At 31.5% G+C, this 19,511-nt stretch overlaps 1 pseudogene; it reads right to left on the reverse strand.

The window, feature by feature from the left end:
• Positions 1–2,801: 2,801 nt before the first annotated feature.
• Positions 2,802–19,511, reverse strand: part of LOC139497566 (uncharacterized) — a 34,763-nt pseudogene continuing 18,053 nt past the window's right edge.

Consider the following 19,511-nt stretch of genomic DNA (forward strand, 5'->3'; position numbering starts at 1 on the left):
ACTTTATTTAACTTCTAATCCAGAAGTCGTAAGAGAACCAGCGGGGTATCATCTATTTATCTGCATGCACTGTTGAAGGAATAATAACAGCTTCATTTCCAGCAGTGTTTATAATATTTCCAATGCACAAGAGTACAATGTAATTTAAAATGAAGATACAAACTGTGTTTAAAAAAAACTTCTTACATCATTGCCTAGCATAGCTCTCCACGTGATGCTATCATTAACCATTTTTTTTGGAATTTAATTTACCAAGTAATAGCTTAATATGTATCATACCGTTATTGATATTTTAAGAGGCGATGGATCATTTTGCGTATTTTGATAGTACAAAATGTGAACAGCGACAAGCTTCACTCGGCAAACCTCGGTAGATTCCGCTGTCCTACATCTTGTTAGATCTATCATCGAGGTGTGCCGAATGCAAAAAAAAACCCCCTTATATTTTGACATGTCACTGCCTACGTCAAGAAAGGATTTTATTTAAAACTTCTCTTTAAAGACTGTGGTTTAAAGTACTATGACAGTTTATTTGGTATAATACTAATTAAAATAAACAACTTGTAAGAGTGCACGAACATGTTCAATAGTAAAATATTCTGTTAGATACTGTGTCTAGAGTTTATGTAAAGATAAAGTTTTTCGGGTAGTATTTCATGTTAAAGATGTATATGTTTTTTTTTTTTTGGTTTTATACATTATTACGTTTTTCTTGTTCAGGTTTTAAAACTCTGTGGACATAAATTCATATCCAATGATTTTTTACAAGTTTTTTTTACTTATAATAAGCGTTTCAGTCGTATTAGTCTATAGAAACAAAGACTTTGTACTAGGTGACAAAAAGATCATATTTTAGAATACGATATATGCAATTTCAATTTCTTGGATTTCAATTTCACGAAAAGTGTTTTTGAAACTTAATTTATTTTAAATGTTTCTTCAATGTTGATTAATTCATATGAGTATTATTTCGTTCTTATTAATGTCAGATAATCTGAGTACACTGCAAGTTAACATATATTCTTAACTTTGATCTGAGATCAAACTTCGTTTACACTTTTTAAATAATTCAACAGTCATTCAATAGAGAAATGACAACCGACACAGGAATAAAAAAGAAATATTAACTATCAATTCACATGCACACATAACCTCCAATGTCGTTTCTTGAATGTTAAAAAACGTTTGAGCATTCTCAGATCGATTTAGCAAAAAATATCGATGGTTCAGCATTTCTATACATCCAACAAAACATACACTAAGTTACTGAGTTAATTAGTGCATGCACCCAATTTTTGGGCCGGAAATATGGAGGTTTTTGGTTTAAAATATGTGCAAAATATTATATAAACAATCTTTATATCGAGTTGACTTTAATCCTCAATTGACAGAACTGGTACAATCTAATAAGTTTTGATAATGTCTACAGATATAACTTGATTGAGCAGTTGATGAAATCGAACATCGTCTAATTCATTTTCAAAACTCGTGACTATCAAAGTTGCATCTACTGACAAAATAATTGTATTCCTCATATCAGATATGGACTGAAACGCAGCCTTTCACCTCATTTCATAATCAATGAATTTTATGTCCAGATGACATATTTTTTAGAACACTCGATTCTGACTATTACAGGCGCGTATTATTTCTCCACGAGTTTGATCTCAGATATTGAATCTAACGCAAACTTTAATCAGTCACTCATATGTGAAATGTAGGTCAAGATAATCTTATTTTCATCAGGATTCCTTGGTTTTTCAAGGCTGATCTATGAACAAAATCTCATGAACAAAATCTCATGAACTATTACTTATACTTCCACATATAGATGGGGTGTCGTTGTGTAGTGGTTAGTGTATCGGACTCCTAACACAAATGTTCCTCGTTCGATCCCCGATCCGACCCTCCCTTGACACCATTTGCGTGATCTCGAGAAACGATGATAGTCCGTCGGAAGGGGACGATAAATGGCTGACCCATGTTAAGAGAGAGTCATATATATTGCACGTAAAAGACACCCTTGCAGATTTCGAAAAAGAAAAGGATAAATCCGCTAAAAGGCAGCACTCGGACCCGCAAAGTGGAAAGGGATTAATAAAAGTTGCAAAAACTTGTTTTCCAATCCACTTAAATACATATGTTTTAACTAGATAGATGGACTTTTACTTTATGATGGACAGACGAAACACTGAATCCTCCCTCGATTTCGTTTGACAAAATATATAAACCTTAAAGCAAACACAATTTCAAATTATTCCTCTCAGCAAAGTTTGAGAAATCTTAATATCCATAATGTTTTCATTTCTATTCGCTTTTTGGTGAAATTTAAAAGTATCAACAAACAGTCATAAAAATAGGAATGTAGCTTTGTTTGATATCTAACCATGAATTCTGCTCAAAACCAATGCAAAGGGTTAACTTGAACTTATTATCAGTTATAAGAAATATTGATCATTGTTGAATGCCTCATGATGACTTGAAGATGAAGGACAACAATAAAAACGTACCATATTTGGGTTTTACCATGTATTGATATTAATAGTGTCTCATGTACATTTACTCTATATTCCCTTCATACTTTCATTGGGTATACGACAGACTAAAAAACTGCTTAATTCATACTACAACTAAATATTAGAAAGCTTCAGACAGTGTAGTAAATTATTCTCTTCGTAACAACTGAGAAATCCTTTACAAAATGTATTCATTTCCAGTGTTCTCCCCAGAAATTTTTGAAGGCGCAAAATTCAAGGGCGCGTAACTCTTTTTTTGGGTGAAATATTGTGACACGAAAGCAATCAGTCATAAATCATGGCATGCAATATGAATAATAAGGCTTTGTGACATGTATTTAATAATGCATAGTATTTATAAATTAAAAGAATATATACATGATGATGTATGAAATGAACTGATTTCAGTTTAAAAAAAAAGTAAATAAAGTTAAAGAAAAGATCCTCCTGTTCTTTTGGGTCTTCCAGTGCTGAACAGCTTCAGAAATATCTATCTCTGTACTCTCTTCTCCTTCTAGGGATATAGTCACAAGACAGTTTGTTATCTTATTTGATAGCCTGTTCCTCAACTCTGTCTTGATCCTCTTTAGGGTTGAAAATCCCCTTTCACAATCTAAAATATAAATAAATTAATACCTGAATTTTTATATTTCAACTAGCAACTTAAATAAATAGTATGATAAATGAAAAGATTATGCATACTCATGTTATGATGTAAAAGATTTTATTTAGGATATATGTATTTACCTGCAGTAGATGTAGGCAATAATAAGCCAACAGCTGATAGGCTGGACAACAGAGGAAAACCTGCTGCTAACTTGCCAGCCAATTGCTGCATGATCAAACTAGCAGATAGAGACTTGAGGCTGTCATCAGTGTTAATTGTATTCTTTAGTAGCCTCCACTCCTGGCTTAATGGCACCAGATCCATTTTGAAGTGGTCTGAAAGGATCTGAAAAAGATATATTTTCAATTTGAAAAAATAAAATAAATGAATGGAATAAAATAATAAAGAGCCAAACAAACTTTTAGTTGTTATACTTTGTTATATTACATAGAAGAAGTACATGTATAAAGCTATTTACCCCTATTTGCTCCCTGCCATAACCCTCAGCTTCTTCTGGATCTTCTGGAACACTGTTGGGGTCAAACACAGAAAAGCTTTCCAACAGAGAATCTGGAAACCTCTTCTCCAAATTCTCCACCACATGGTCAATGTATGGAAAGTAGACCTAAAATGTATTTTGGAAATGTTTACATTGTGAACAATTTTATAGAACAGACATATTCAATTTACAAATCCATATTATTGGTATGTCATATACATGTACTTATGAATTACCTGTCTTTCAAATTTATCAAATTCCTCCTCTGTTGGACTCTTGACTTTGAAGTTTTCTTTGATTAAATCATCTATCACTTTCCTCACTGAAGCATAATGTTCCCCATGCCTTTCTTTAAATGATTGGATGGTCTTTATAGTTCCAGTCACAAGAGGTCTTACTACTGTGTAGTCTGCATCTTTTCTCAAATCTTGTATTTAATAACTTAATTTAGATTATTTGCCTATTTGAATCTTGACAGTGCAGATATTATAAAATTTTCAATCTCTCTTGTTGCAGTAAAAGTGCAAAGTATTAACAAACTCCAAGTGGAAATTTTAGAGGTTTGGAAATCACTTTCAGCTCCCTAGATCGTTTACGTTGAAAGTGAAGATATCTTTATTTATTATTACTTTTATAAATGATGAAAACTATATACATTATAATCAAAATAGAATATAACATGAGAAAATATCGCAAACTTTAAATCATTCCCATGTTCCAACGACGAGTTGTAAGAACATGGTACCTTGTTTATATTTCTAAAAAATAACTAAAAATAGCCTAGTTTTGGAAAACCCGAAAACCGGTCACGCATTCTGTGCATAATAAAACAATGAACATTCATTGTTATGAATATCTGGCATCTTTTTCCTATATAAAAATTAATAAAAAACGTATCTATTTCAATAACCTGAAAATTCTTATTTTCATATATCGCAGGAAATAATAATGTAGATCCGCAGAAACTCATGTGACAATCTCAAACCCATATCATATAATGGACTGGCTTAGTGCCGGCCAATAAAGAAAATAATGTACCTAATACTCAAATATCAATCAATAACTATTGTTTCTTGAAGATATCATGCCATGATATTATACTCTGTATTGTGTTATGGTAATAAATCAGCATCACATTGCGTTATTTCATTAAATTTGAATTACGTTGAATTCTAATTATCCATTTTGGAAACGTATCAAAATATTGTCACACTGGAGGAAAATACTATTACAAATATCTGAATTGATTCTTTTTAAACGAAGATTTAGGTAACAAATTCTATCAGTTGATGTATTTAGATGACACATATAATTAATACTAATTAAAAATGACAAATCTGCTTCATTTATTGAAACTAAATTGTCGTTTGGATCCCGCTAACATGTTTAACCCGCCACTTTATTCAAGTATGTGCCTGTCCCAAGTCAGGAGCCTGTAATTCAGTGGTTGTCGTTTGTTTTATGTGTTACATATTTGTTTTTTTTCATTTTTGCATATAAATAAGGCCGATAGTTTTCTTGTCTGAATTGTATTACGTACCGATTATCAGGTTGTCTGCATGTCGATATCGTAAAATATCAGCTGCGAGACATAATATGAAGCTTTTTGTCGAGTAAGCGCAGCGAACGAGATCAAAAAGCCTTCATATTATGTCGAGCAGCTGATATTTTACAATATTAAAATGCCGATAACCTGATAATCGATTTATCGGGCTGTATTTGCGTCTTTTGGAAGTATTGTCTTAGTTTCACCAGCAACCGGAAGTTGACTTGATAAGCTCGTGTCAAACTTATCAACGTCGGTTCAAACATTATGACGTCGCTGATATGTCCGGGTCAAAGTTATTTAGGCCAGGTCAACGTATTTGACGTCACAAAGCCGTGATATGGAGTTTTATTAAGAGTTGAGCAGATTGATATAGACAGTTGGACGACCGATAAATTGTCTTATTGGGGCCTTGTATAGCTGACTATTCGGGATGGGCTTTGCTCATTGTTGAAGGCCGTACGGTGACCTATAGTTGTTAATGTCTGTGTCATGTTGGTCTCTTGTGGACAGTTGTCTCATTGTCAATCATACCACATCTTCTTTTTTATATTTACGTAATACCAAAACTAGTTCGAAAATTAGCTGTATAATCTTTGGAAGAAACGATTCCATAAGTCATGACAGGAAATGCAAAGGACGTTTTATTGGTTTCCTTATCTGCTCATTTATTTGAATATGTATTGACCTTGAGTAAAACCCCATGATTTCTTGAATTTGAAGGATGATCCTTCTTCAAAAAGTTTAAAAGTTTATAGATTCAAAGTTTTAAATAAACGATGGTCGTGATCGGATTTACCATAACAAATGATTGACGGGTGATGGTGGGGTTCGTGTTTTTTAGTTTGTAGTTAGCTTTGATGTGCTTTGTAAACTGTTTGTTATTTGGTCTTTAACATTTTTTGCAATATACTTGTCAGTTTTCGACATTTGAGTTTAGTGGCCCTTTGGTATCTTTCGCCTCTCTAGTAAAGATGGGCAGATTTAAGTACCATTACTTGAGGAATTTTGTCAGGTAGTTTTAAGCTTTATTAAACACCACATTGCTGTAACTGCCTCAATAAACATCTACACTACTGAATTGCAGGATAGGCATTTACAGCATGTAGCAGGGTTACAATGTCTGCTAAACTCTGCTCCTTACTTTTTACGTGACATATTTATCTTCCTGAAAAGAGTTTCGAATAGAAAATGTATCTGCTTTATTCCTTTAAATTTAATTGTAAGCACCTCATATCAACCCTAGTTTTTGGTGGGTTTCATGTTGCCTAGTCTTTAGTTTTATATAGTGTGTTGTGTACTATTATCTATCTGTTTGTCTTTTTCTTCATTAGTCATTGATTACTTATTGATATAATAATACATATAACATCATGGTACAATTTAATATGTAAACAACGTTTTCAAAAGGTTGACAAACTCCGGTAAAGGGATGCATAACGTTCGACCATGTGTTGCTCTACATAACATGTACATATTCCTTGGGCTCTCGGTCATAAAACTTTACTCAGTACTCCGAGTACAAAATAAGTGCTCGAAACACAAAATCCAGTATTTTGATTGGTTGATTCTTGAGTCTGAGTACAAAAATCGTATTCGAAAGTTTTATGCCGCAAATATCATGAATATAGGTTGACAGTTAACATATAGTGTACATTTATCATGTTTATAGTCTCATGGTATTTTGCTTCTGTTGGGAGCAAACGCATTTGTCCAAACTACTTTGTACATAACAGTCCATTTGGGGTGCTCATCTTGGTCTGTGTTTCACAGTGTTTCAGTCTTTCAATTTTATTCAAATACTAATTCAACAGTTTGGACAACAACTAAAGATACGTTTTAATATATGTCAAATTGAATGATAAATAAAATATTTGTATAGTGATTAAAAATATAAAAAAAATGATATTGTTCTTGTCAGGAAACCACCAAAAATTGTGCATTGGTTTAAGATATAAATCTGATCCAATAAAAGTCAAGAGAGAGAAAAAAAATCGCTAATACAAAAATATCATTGTTTGATCATTATTCAAGAATGATAAACACATTTGTATAAAACAGAAAACCTTGCAAGACAAGAGGGAAGTCGATGAATTGGATTATAGTACGAACAAATTATTCAACTGATTTAATTCAATCTCAAAGCGCGATTGCTTGATATTTGAAGCAAAAGGAACGGGATATTACAGAATGACTTCAATGAAATAAATACAATAAAAAATAATGTTCATGCTTAACCGGGATTAATGAAAGTAGAGATAGTTATAATGTTTCGGCTGTTTGTACAAAAATGATAAACTGTCATGAAAGAAACATAAATATTGCATTAGCATGATCTAATAAATAAACTAACAATTCAATATCTCTTTTGAATGATTAATTCTTGTTTTACCCTTATATATAATAGACATAGGAAGATGTGGTGTGAGTGCCAATGAAACAACTCTCCATCCAAATAACAATTTATAAAAGTAAACCATTACTGCGAGTGCAAACATGATAAACTGTCATTACTGAAGTATGAAGATTGCATTCACATGATTTCACTAAAAAGCTAGCAATCAAATATCTCTTTAGAACATGTTGAATGACCAATTCTTATTCTTGAGTTTATTTAACATGATCACGTTTTTGTCAAGTTATAGTGTCTAAAAATATTACTCGATAGTTTATTATGATGTAAGTACAGTTTATCCGGATATATGGTACATTATTATACTTCCTGTAAGAAAGGTATTCTATATTAAAATTGGTCTAGTTTTGCATACATGTAGTGTTAAAAAGAAATATATAGCGTTAACTGCACATTTTGAAAAGAGTATGCATTGCTGTTGCTATAGACTATTGACGTGCACGTCAATCATTGTTTGATTTCACGTTCAAAGGCTTGGCGTAGTTGGTTTGACAGACAAGTGGGTTGAACTATAAGCCTGATCATATGTGCGCTTGAAATTACGATGTTATAAACCACTAATTAAAGTCGCCTAATGACTAAAGCGTAGTCTGCAAAACATGTATATCAAGAAACAGAGTTAAAATCAATCATTTCGTTTCGACTAAAAACATACTATTGAATCAATTCCTTTGTTAATCTTTCTAGTAGCCAAGAAGACAAAATCAAGTCTCTAAGACAGCATATATATATATAAATATAGAACCGAGCCCGTCCCCAGAACAAACCTCATCCAAAAATGTTTATATTTTCCAGAATCTGAACACATGTTGGTGGGACAAGTTCTAAGAGATAATTATCCTTTTAACTGTACTAGAAATACAAAATTTTCCAAGAAACACGAAAAGTTTGTGAATTCGCCGTTTCAGAATCGAAAGCATTCTGGGTAATATTTTCAAAAGGGTATACCAGAGCGTCTTGATTGATTAAAAACGTCCTAAATAATTGAAATTCAACCAATGACGTGACGGTATTTTCATTTTGGGGTACGAACAATAAAATTACCCATAGTCCTTTTGATTCTGAAACGGCCAATTGGATCATAGTTCGATCAAATTGAGTAAATTTTAGTTTTATTTCAATACATGATTGTGTTATATATTTAGCAATAATAAACCGGATAGTACAGAGTTATTAGTTTTATCACATTTATTGAAAGACATTTACCAATGATGAAAGTGTTAAAAGAAAAGAAGACGACGTTATAACGCTTCAGTTCTATATATCCTTCGATAGTGATCCGATCAATGTTCTTTAAATATATGATCAGTAACTATAAACAAAAAGCATCTCCTGTGGAAATTAATATTTTTTATTTTTGTAACATGATTCTTTATTCACCAATACAAATATATTATATTACAAATTCAATTATTAATAATTTCTATATTTCAGAAAAAGACATATTTCAATTACATTAGGATTTCGATCATGATTATGTTTCTTAAAATGTAACTTTAATGTTGATGTCATCTTTGTAGGTTTTTTTTATCGCATGTAATAGATAACTTTGATAGTTTGTTTTCAAAAAATATGTTACGATTGGCAATTTCGGAATCTAAAGGACTATGAATAATTTAATCGTCCGAACCCTTCATTAAAATAGCGTCATGTTAGTGGTAAAATGTCAATTGTTTATGACGTTGTTAACAAATCACGACGTTTTAGTGTACACTTTTGAAATTATTTCCCAGATTCTGAAGCGGAGAGTTGCTACAATACTAATGACAAAACTATCAACAGTATATGTGTGTATACATCTTTACTATGTTTTTGTTTAATCTATGATACGTCTGGTCTATCATTAATTTTAAATGCGAGAAGTTTCATACATGAATATTTATAACATATACTGTGGATTCATTTATTTTCGTGGGTATCAATTTTCGTGGATAGAGAAAAAAAGACGTTTCGTGGTATACGTAAATTCGTGGATCGCTGATTACAACAACAAAAAAATTAGATACGTAATTCGTGGATTTCTTTTTGATTTAGGAGATCATATAACCTCCTTGGTTTGATCAATAATAAAACAAAACAAAAAAAGAAGGAATTCATTGAAAAAGTTTTGAATTGTCAAAATCCTCGCTTGGTAATTTTAGGGTAAAGTGTTCATTGATAACTTCGATTACAATAATGGACAGAGACAACTAATTATTTGTTTGTTTTACAATTTATAAATTCTTGTCTGAATTCTATAAGGCATTCAAAACTTTATGATTGAAAGGTCATTTCCCTAATCACGATATGATAAACAGTGATATAAGTATAAGGTGTGAAAATAAATGTTCCTGTCATAAACAATATTACCTACGGGCAATATCCCCGTACTTAATCCTATTGATTTTTAATCACTGATAAACCAAACTATGACACGGTAATTAACAACTTGCAGTTATGTGCCATGAACAGTTTTAATCAATTTTAAAAAGTAAATTATCACTGATATTCGATATATTTATTATAGATTTAATCAAATTACTTGTATCTTCTTTCAATAAAAAACACGTGTTATGTTACAATGTTTATCGCTAGTCAACACTATACTAGAACTGCATAACATAACCGGAAATAAACATCCGACTCCATACACATTTCTCGGGATTATTCTTCGTTGAATTTTTAAATTCGTGGTTCGCTTTGACCCACGAAACCCACGAAAATTGGTATACCACGAATAAAAATGAATCCACAGTAATCTAAAGTCGTATCCACAATTATCTTGTATTGGTTATGAATTTACCGTTTGCATGATTACCAGAAACGAAATGTTGATTGCAAATGGCGAAATGGATTATTTTTTGCCTACTACGCAAATAAGATCAATTACAACGGTTTGGTTGGGTAAGCGTTCATATATTTTGTGTATTTGTTTGTCTTTGAATCTTCTTCTTTTTTGTTTTTTGGGTTGGCGTTATTAGTTTCACTTCGGTTTGTAAGTTGAACCTTAAATTATACTAGAACACACCCATGATATCGCGGGTCGGTGACTGAATTAAAGTATATAACTATCTATAAGCCTTATTTTAGTATTGGTATTGTCATCTAAGAGATTCATGCCGATTATAAGATTCACAGTTTTCTCTGCGTTCAAAATCTTTTTGTCGAACCCGTCGACATTGAACTTATCAATTATTGATAATATTAATTATTTGGAAAACAAAAGGGCCTGAAATGGAGTATTTTATAATCAACAGCATTGTCCTATATTAGTTATAAATAAAGATTAATTCTTTGATTCGCTGTTTTACGTCATGCTGGCTAACAAAGTGAAAACTGTACCTATACGCCTTATTTTAAGTCCAGATTTTTAGTATTCGTATTGTCATGTTAGAAAGTCATACTGATTAAAATACTACAATAGGGAACAATTTGACAATGATTGAATTAAGTAGTGTCAACCCTGTGATTATGACCCATGTATATAGCAAAATCCTAAATACACCGTTTGGTGGTGCGCCTGTCAGATGCGCAACGTACAGATAAGGTAATAGGTAACAGGTGAATATACTATTGGTAACGGTAACGGTATCGGATTTGTTCCGGAACTTGTTAATTATTGGCAATATTGATTATGTGTAAAACAAAAGGGTCTGGAGTGGTGTAATTTTTAATCCACACCATTGTCCTATATTAACTATATATAAAGGTGAATTATCTGGTTTGTCGTTTTTACCCCATGACGGCTGACAAATATGACCTCGTTGTTTTAGTATTATAGATATTTACTAAACATGTTTGCCATCATACTTTTGTAATTCATTTTAGAATATCGTACTACATTCGTTTATCTCAACCATTGTATTTGTATTTATATTGTAATTGTCTCGGTAAACTTGTATTTCTTTTTTTTAGAAAATAAAGTATCTATCTATCTATGTTTAACGTAAATCCATTTTTGTCCTAAAATTTAAAATAAAGAAAGACTTTTTTTTACATATTACAATTCATTTGGTCGAATTCTCTAATAAGTCTTGAACGTACGTTTTCATGGTTGTATGAAAAGTGTTGCACACATCTGTGCCAAAATTTTGATGACACGTTATTTCATCAATATAAAAAAAGAAGATGTGGTATGATTGCCAATGAGACAACTGTCCACAAGAGACCAAAATAACACAGACATTTACAACCATGAGTAAAGCCCATACCGCATAGTCAGCTATAAAAGGCCACGATAAGGCAATGTAAAGCAATTCAAACGAGAAAACTAACGGCCTTTTTTAAATAAAAAAAATAACGAAAAACAAATATGTAACACATAAACAAACGACAACCACTGAATTACAGGCTCCTGACTTGGGACAGGCACATACTTAAATAATGTGGCGGGGCTAAACACGTTAGCGGGATCCCAACCCTCCTCCTAACCTACACATACCATGGAACACAACATCTGTTCCTGCTAACTGAAAATGTAAAGAAAGATGTATATGTGTGTAGAAGTTGTAATATTGTACAAATTATAATTTGTACAGATTTTTTGTACAAGTTATCAGTGTTTTACGACCTGCTGAACAAAAATGAATGATTCAAGCACACAGTCTCTTGCTTCGCATATTATGTCAGATGTTCACAACATCATGATGCAGTCTTATACTGAGCATTGATACAAAAACATTATAAGACCACAAAAAGATTTTGTATGGATATGAATATGGTATAAGGAAAAAAATAAAATTAGAATTTAAACCATTCAGGTATCCTCATTTCCAGTTTGAAGACAAGGAGAATAGCACTAAATGTTAGGTTGAAGTATATTTTTTGGAATTTAAAACATTACACTGGTACATTTTATAAGACAAACCTGTATCACCTGTTGCAAGAAGATAGGTGTCAAAAAACTTACAACTTGTACAAAAACCCTGTACAAATTATAATTTGTACAAACTTACATCTTGTACACAACATATATATTGCATAATATTTTTCGTAATCAGCATAATATAAAAATATTGTTAATGTTTTGCTAAACCGTCAGCCATTACTATATATAGCTAGCTGAAATGAAAGTTAACGTAGTAATATACATGCACAAGCCTTGAAATACTTATGTAAAGCGGAATATACCAAATGGATTTTCAAACTGATAAATCATATAGGAAATAACAAATAACACATCAATCAACAACACCACATTAGCAGTTTTAATAGGAAACTTGTCTAAGAAACAATCTAGTCATATTAGGTAACATTTGTAGTCAACAGTTGCAAATGTAAGCACACAATCAAGTGTCACGAACATTGAATTTTAGTATCAAATATAATATCCTAAAGCTATTGAGCAATTTGAAGTTCATCTGTCAGATAAAAACGCTATGTATGCCTTTAAAGTATTGTGCTAAAAACATTTTGATACAAATGTATTCTATTATGATCGAATTTTGCTCTCAAAAGTAAATATTTAGACTGCTTCGAACAAGACACTATCATCCCCACTTCTGATATTATTTTGGTATCGTTAAAAAATCACTTTGGTAAGAAATGTTGCATGTTAGGGTTTATTTTGGTATCGTCACTTCATAAATTTTTGAATTGTATCATGTACCATTATTGATTACATTTGTTTAATATTCTGGAGTGAAAATTCCAAAAATAAATTGCAGATATTAAATATAATAACAAGCAGATACGAAGGATTGTCCATGAAGAAACAATCCACGAAAGCTAGCTGTTACCTCAAATGTTTTTGGTATGTAATTGAACAGAAGGGATAATTGTGGGTGTCTTCATCTCATCTTATAATCTATGATTTCTAATTCAAAACTAATTAAAGCATCTCGACCATACACACGAGGAAAATCGCAAATATATATTAAGTCTTTAATCTAAAGACGTATTTATAGAGAATCATTTGATCGCCGATTTATTCAATACGATTATAGCATACATTTCAGTAAAATGATTATACGGAGAACAACTGACTCAGTATCACAGATGTCCAGCGCATTACTGTTATATGTACGAGTCTAGACATATAATGAATACATTGAACATTTAGTGCAAAGAGGTACAGAATTGATTATTATGAAGACGAGAGAATGATTATTTTATTTTTTCAAACCGGAAAGTTCCGCCTTTGAACAAACAAAACCAGAAGCAAAGTAATGACGACTAGACAATTCTTCACCTTGACACAGAAAACAAGTGCGGTTTTAATCAAGACTCAAATGTACATCACAGACTGTAAGTTAGAATTGACAACTAGCCTTACTATATACACATGAACAAATAATAGAAAAAACAACACATTTATTTTCTAATTAAAAAGTAGCCAAGTCAGCACTTCGGTGTTGACATGAATATCAATTATGTGGTCATTTTTATAAATTTCCTGTTACAAAACTTTGAATTTTTCGAAAAACTAAGGATTTTCTTATCCCAGGAATAGATTACCTTAGCCGTATTTGACACAACTTTTTGGAATTTTGGGTCCTCAATGCTCTTCAAGTTTGTATTTTGTTTGGCTTTACAACTATTTTGATATGATCGTCACTGGTGAGTCTTATGTAGACGAAACGCGCGTCTGGCGTATTAAATTATAATCCTGGTACCTTTGATAACTATTGCTACATGTACATGTACATTAAACATTTGGATGGTTATCAATTGTGATGTCTCGTTACTTTGATCTATGCATATATCCAGAACGTGACTTTGAGATAACTTTGATATGTTTAAGTTGAAGAAAACACATTAAAGTACAGCTAACCAAATAAGACGGTTATATACGTTAAGATAAAATACAAATATGGCCTTTAGAGAATAACTACAGGAATTTACCCATATCATGTACATTCTAAATGAGATTAAAATGGTACAACACATAAAAAAACATAAAAAGACTGAAATAATCATCTGCATTTAGAAATATCCGTCCTGCATAACTCTCTCCTTGTACCACTCTAAAAGCAATGACTCAATGCATTAGTTGTGACGAACGAATTTGTTTGGTTTTTTATCGGTATCATCAGTTACAAAACCAAAGTTTCCATTGCTTAAAGTGTGGTTCGAAGTTTTAAAAAATCTGTATTCATGATGTATGAATGTTTTGAACAAACTTATGATTATATTACTCGAGAAACCCATACACAATATTTCATAATTTGTGAAATAGAAACCTTTGTAATTGATGCTTCGGGAAATGGTAGTGTTTTCGAATAGAGGTTGGTGTCGTTTAATGTATTAAAATTGCAAATGTTTACTGCATAAGGCCATAAACAATATAAAAAGTCCATTAAATCATGAGTATTTTATAAAATATCTGATTAAATTACAATGAAATAAGTGCTTCTTCAATCAAATACAATTCAAATCCACTTTCAACTGTTTTACATTTATATTAAAATGTAAATTAAATTTGTTCTCTGTGTAAAATCAAATTAATCTGATTTTACTGACACGTGTCAATTCTGCACTTCTTTTTATATAGCTTCAAAAACAGCAACATGTTTCTGCTAAGAGGCGACTAAAAGTAATGCCATTAAAAATAATGAACGTTACTGCAAAAATATAATCTGATAACTTGCCCTGTGATCATAATAAATCAATTAACTAAATTCTGGTTTTGTTTGAATGTGAATGTCTCGTTTACCGGAAGTATTTTACAGTAATTTTTTGGGATAATTCATTAACGTTCATTTAATGTTTTTATGCAAACAACATTGCTTTTATTCGGCTTTTTTTTAAAATTAACGTCAAAATACAGTCATGATCGATTAACTGCTAGTTTAATTGAAGGAGGAGACAGATTACCCGGAATCAAGAAAAATGGGATTCATATTCAAAGAATAACAAGCACTCAGCTACAAGCGGTATCAAGTTCACAAACACATTGCTGAAAGATTGCAAATAGTTAAAAATGAAAAGCTTGAACCACTTGAAAACCAAAGTCCCTCATCCTTACTGACAAACACATTTCAATATGGAAAAAGAAATTATTAGAATTGTACATATCATTTATTATAGTACATGTAAGATTCATGTATGGCTAATTTGTTTTCTGCATCATTCATTCATTATTTCACAACCTGTCTAGAATACATTTAACGTCTATATGGCACTCCACAATACGAGTCTTTATTATTGAGAACACATTTTCATTGCAAGTTTACGGTTATATGGACTGATATACTGAACTTGTATGGATGTCAATTCAATCTGCCCCGAGTTTAACAACAAATACTTAGTTTCCTAACTTGTGTGATGAAATGCTTTTTTTTATTTCCCGGTTCAAGGCTACATGTATTCAAATGCAATTCGTGATAGCAAATGTTTCTAATTTTATAATTGGTAAATTATTGTTTTAAGTCACTTGCCATTTGGCCCTGACTTATCCTAACTTATAATGCAAGAGTGTTTTGAATTACCTTAATGATGCATATACCTTCTAAATAACACCTGTGTTCGTGCAATCAAATATCAAAAATTAGATTTCCGAAAATAGTAGTGATCTCAAATAAATTTGATAATGTCTCACTTTTTAAAATGAAAATTATTTAATGCAGAAATATCAAATTATATCTAATACCCAAAAAATTATATCGTTCGTTTGTAAACTGATTAAAGTATTGATTTAACCAAAAATAACAGTTGTCTGTAGTAGCTAGATTTTTGTGTTGATTTGAACATGTTAATTCGATTTGTTCTCTGCTTTAATATAAATTTGATCTGATTATTTTGACAAGAACCAATTCTGCACTTTATAAATGCGTTCAAAAACAAAGAAAACAAATTTCTTAGAGAAGAATAAAATTAATGTAATAGAAATAATACAAGTAACTGTTAAATAAAATCGGAGGAATGACCATTGATATCATTTGTGCACTAGGAATATAGGAAGACAACAAATGCTATTCCATACTAAAGCCTTTGTATTCACATGTCTCTTGACTTTATGGTTCGACATTGTCCTTTGATTGATGTTGGTGTTAAACTTTTTTGTATGCATTATAAATCATCTTATGCATATTATGCAACATGTGCAAAGACAATATACTTTAATTACACAAGATTTAATACAACTGAAAGTATCCCTCGTCTCACATTTAGATATATACATCAAATATGACTACAACTATCGTCTCAGTATTAGAATATATGCCAGCTGCTACTTTTTAAATTGTCATCTTTGTCTGGATAAACAAAATTAAAGAGCAAATGTTTTGTCATAGAACGTCTCGTCTCGTATTAAAATACAAATAGAAAATCTATGCATATCGGTAAAAAAAATAACGATCCTATTTCATTTATAATGGAGGCGAAAACACAATCTAAGTACTGACAGTTTAGTCATGTAAGTGCTACTGCAGTTCGCTTACTTCGACAATTTTCCCATCGACCCCCCTTAAATACAGATGTATTGATTGATTGATTGTTGTTGGTGTTTTAACGGCTCTTGTAAGCACCATCTTTGGGCTATTTCATGGCGGTCACTTTTTATTGGTGGAGGAAATTGGCAGTGCCCGAAGAAATCCACCGATCTTCGATAGGAAAATTGACAATCCTAGTCAATTAAGATTGGAGTCGAGTGCACCTACACGAGCTGGTTCGAAATCACAACCTCAGTGTTGACTACAATGTAGCTACTGTAGTGATTACAGTAGTAGAACAACTTGACGACCGAAGCCCTCAAATACATTCGTAAGCATAAGGTGTTAATAGTGTTGTAGTAATACCTTTGCATTTATGTGTTACTTAGTATGACATTATCGAAAAGTGTATATAAAGTTAGGATTTACTTAAGAATTGGATGCTTGTTTTTTTGCTACTTTATTGGGGTGTACAAGCGTTGACCGAAGTACATTTTGTATGAGGCGCAGAAGCTTTTACAACCCTATGAAGTTACAAAAGGAAGCATTCAATACTTATAATTACATTTTTTAGTTATGCTAATGATGTCACGATTTTCATTTGATTTTATACTGCAACCAGTCGTGTTTATTTCCTAAATATATTTACATAGCTTTATTTTGTATAATACCAATTTCATCCTAGAACACTTTCTCCACAATCAGGGGTTCATTAAGGGGTGAAAATAAATTTGACATTTGTGTTACGATTTAAAAAGCTCCCAATGTATTAGTTTAAGTTGCAGTATAAAAACAATATTAGGTCAATGTCATAAAAATTTTGTTCTGGTATTATCTTAAGATAAACTGAGATTGAAATGCACTAGAAATCAACAACTATGGGCAGCTTACATCTTAATATTATCTTTTTAGTATGATATTTTTAATAGTTATGGCAATAAATTAGGAATTACCATACAAGCAGAAACGAAGCCTATCATTTCAAACTCAGGATAGGGGTAATTCAAAATAAAATATTTTTAGGTCGGCAAATATGTTTTGGTGTTATTCTAAATGACCTGATTCTTAAAACGACTGGCACTTTAGAAATTAATTTGTTGGGTTTTGATGTTGTGTTTGGTGTTGTCATCGGATTTTGTCAAATGTCTTAACGTTTGTAGTTGTAAATCGTATTGTTTTCTGTTGTATTCTTGTGTTGTGTTGGGGATAACTACTCATCCAGTTCATTTGGTAGACTTAATTTTGGATCAACGAAATTTACACTATCTATTTGGTTTGCAGTTTGATCAGAAGAAACACCCACAAAGCTAGATAATACAATTAATGATTTAATTACTAATATAATTTAATATTAATTAGTATTATAATTTTCACTGTTATTAATATAAGTTAAATTAGTCATACAAATCTAATCTTGAATTTCATCCAAATTCTTTCTTAATTTTTGGAACAAGTTTTAGGAATTTAAATGTGACGTCACGTTGGACGTTGCATTGACTATGGCTAACAGGGCTTGGATTTTGTAATGTATTCGTTTTTATTCTATAGCTAGTCACCACTTCAGTTTAATCATGCATATCTATTATGTAGTCATTTTATTATATTTACTGTTTGCAAAACTATGTATTATTCTTCATAATAATAATGTTTTTGTTCCAGGCGGATAACCCTGGCCTCACAAATTTTTGGAACTTTTCATCCTCGGCGATCTTCAACTTTTCAGTTGTTATGGCTTTCAAACTTTTTACATCTGAGCATATTTTTGTGTGGACGTAGCGCGCGTGTGGCGTATCAAACCACAAACCAGGTTCAAGCCACCATTTTTTTCATAAAATGCCCTGTACTAAGTCAGGAAAATGGCCATTGTTACATTATAGTTCGTTTCTGTGTGTGTTACATTTCGGTGTTGTGTCTCTGTTGTGTCGTAGTTCTCTTATATTTGATATGTTTCCCTTAGTTTTAGTTGGTAAATCGGTTTTGTTTTTTCTCTATCGATTTAGGAATTTTGAACAGCGGTATACTACTGTTGCCTTTTTAGAATACGTACGTAACGTGACAAACATTATACAAGGTAAAACGTGACCAATATGTGTTTTCATAATGCTACAAGCTCTTTACAAACATAATTTCCGTCTTCACTTTCAAGATTTATCAATCATAACATATTTCCTGAAAGTCTATCCGACAGCCTATGATATTGTTAGGTCAAACACTTACATTAAACATTCAATTATTGACCTACATGCCTTGCCTTGTGTAACATTAAATCATTTAAAGTACAAGCTTGTCGATAAAACATATTAGTAAAACAATATAGTTTGTTGAAGATTTAATATCGTGTAATAATCGAGAGCTGCTATACATACAAATATTCTTTTCTGTGAGACAATGAATTAACTCAAATACGACCTAATGCTCTTCCAAAATATATATATTAAGTATTCGAAAACAAAAAACATTCTTTACACATTCACGGATGTGTTTAAGATGGGTTTTTTGGCAAAAATCGGCCTTAAAGGTCATAGTTACATTACAACTAGGTTTAACTGTTCAGTTAGAGAGGATAATCGCTTTCATATA

The sequence above is a fragment of the Mytilus edulis genome, chromosome 12, assembly GCF_963676685.1.
Source record: "Mytilus edulis chromosome 12, xbMytEdul2.2, whole genome shotgun sequence".
Classification (NCBI taxonomy): Eukaryota; Metazoa; Mollusca; class Bivalvia; order Mytilida; family Mytilidae; genus Mytilus; species Mytilus edulis.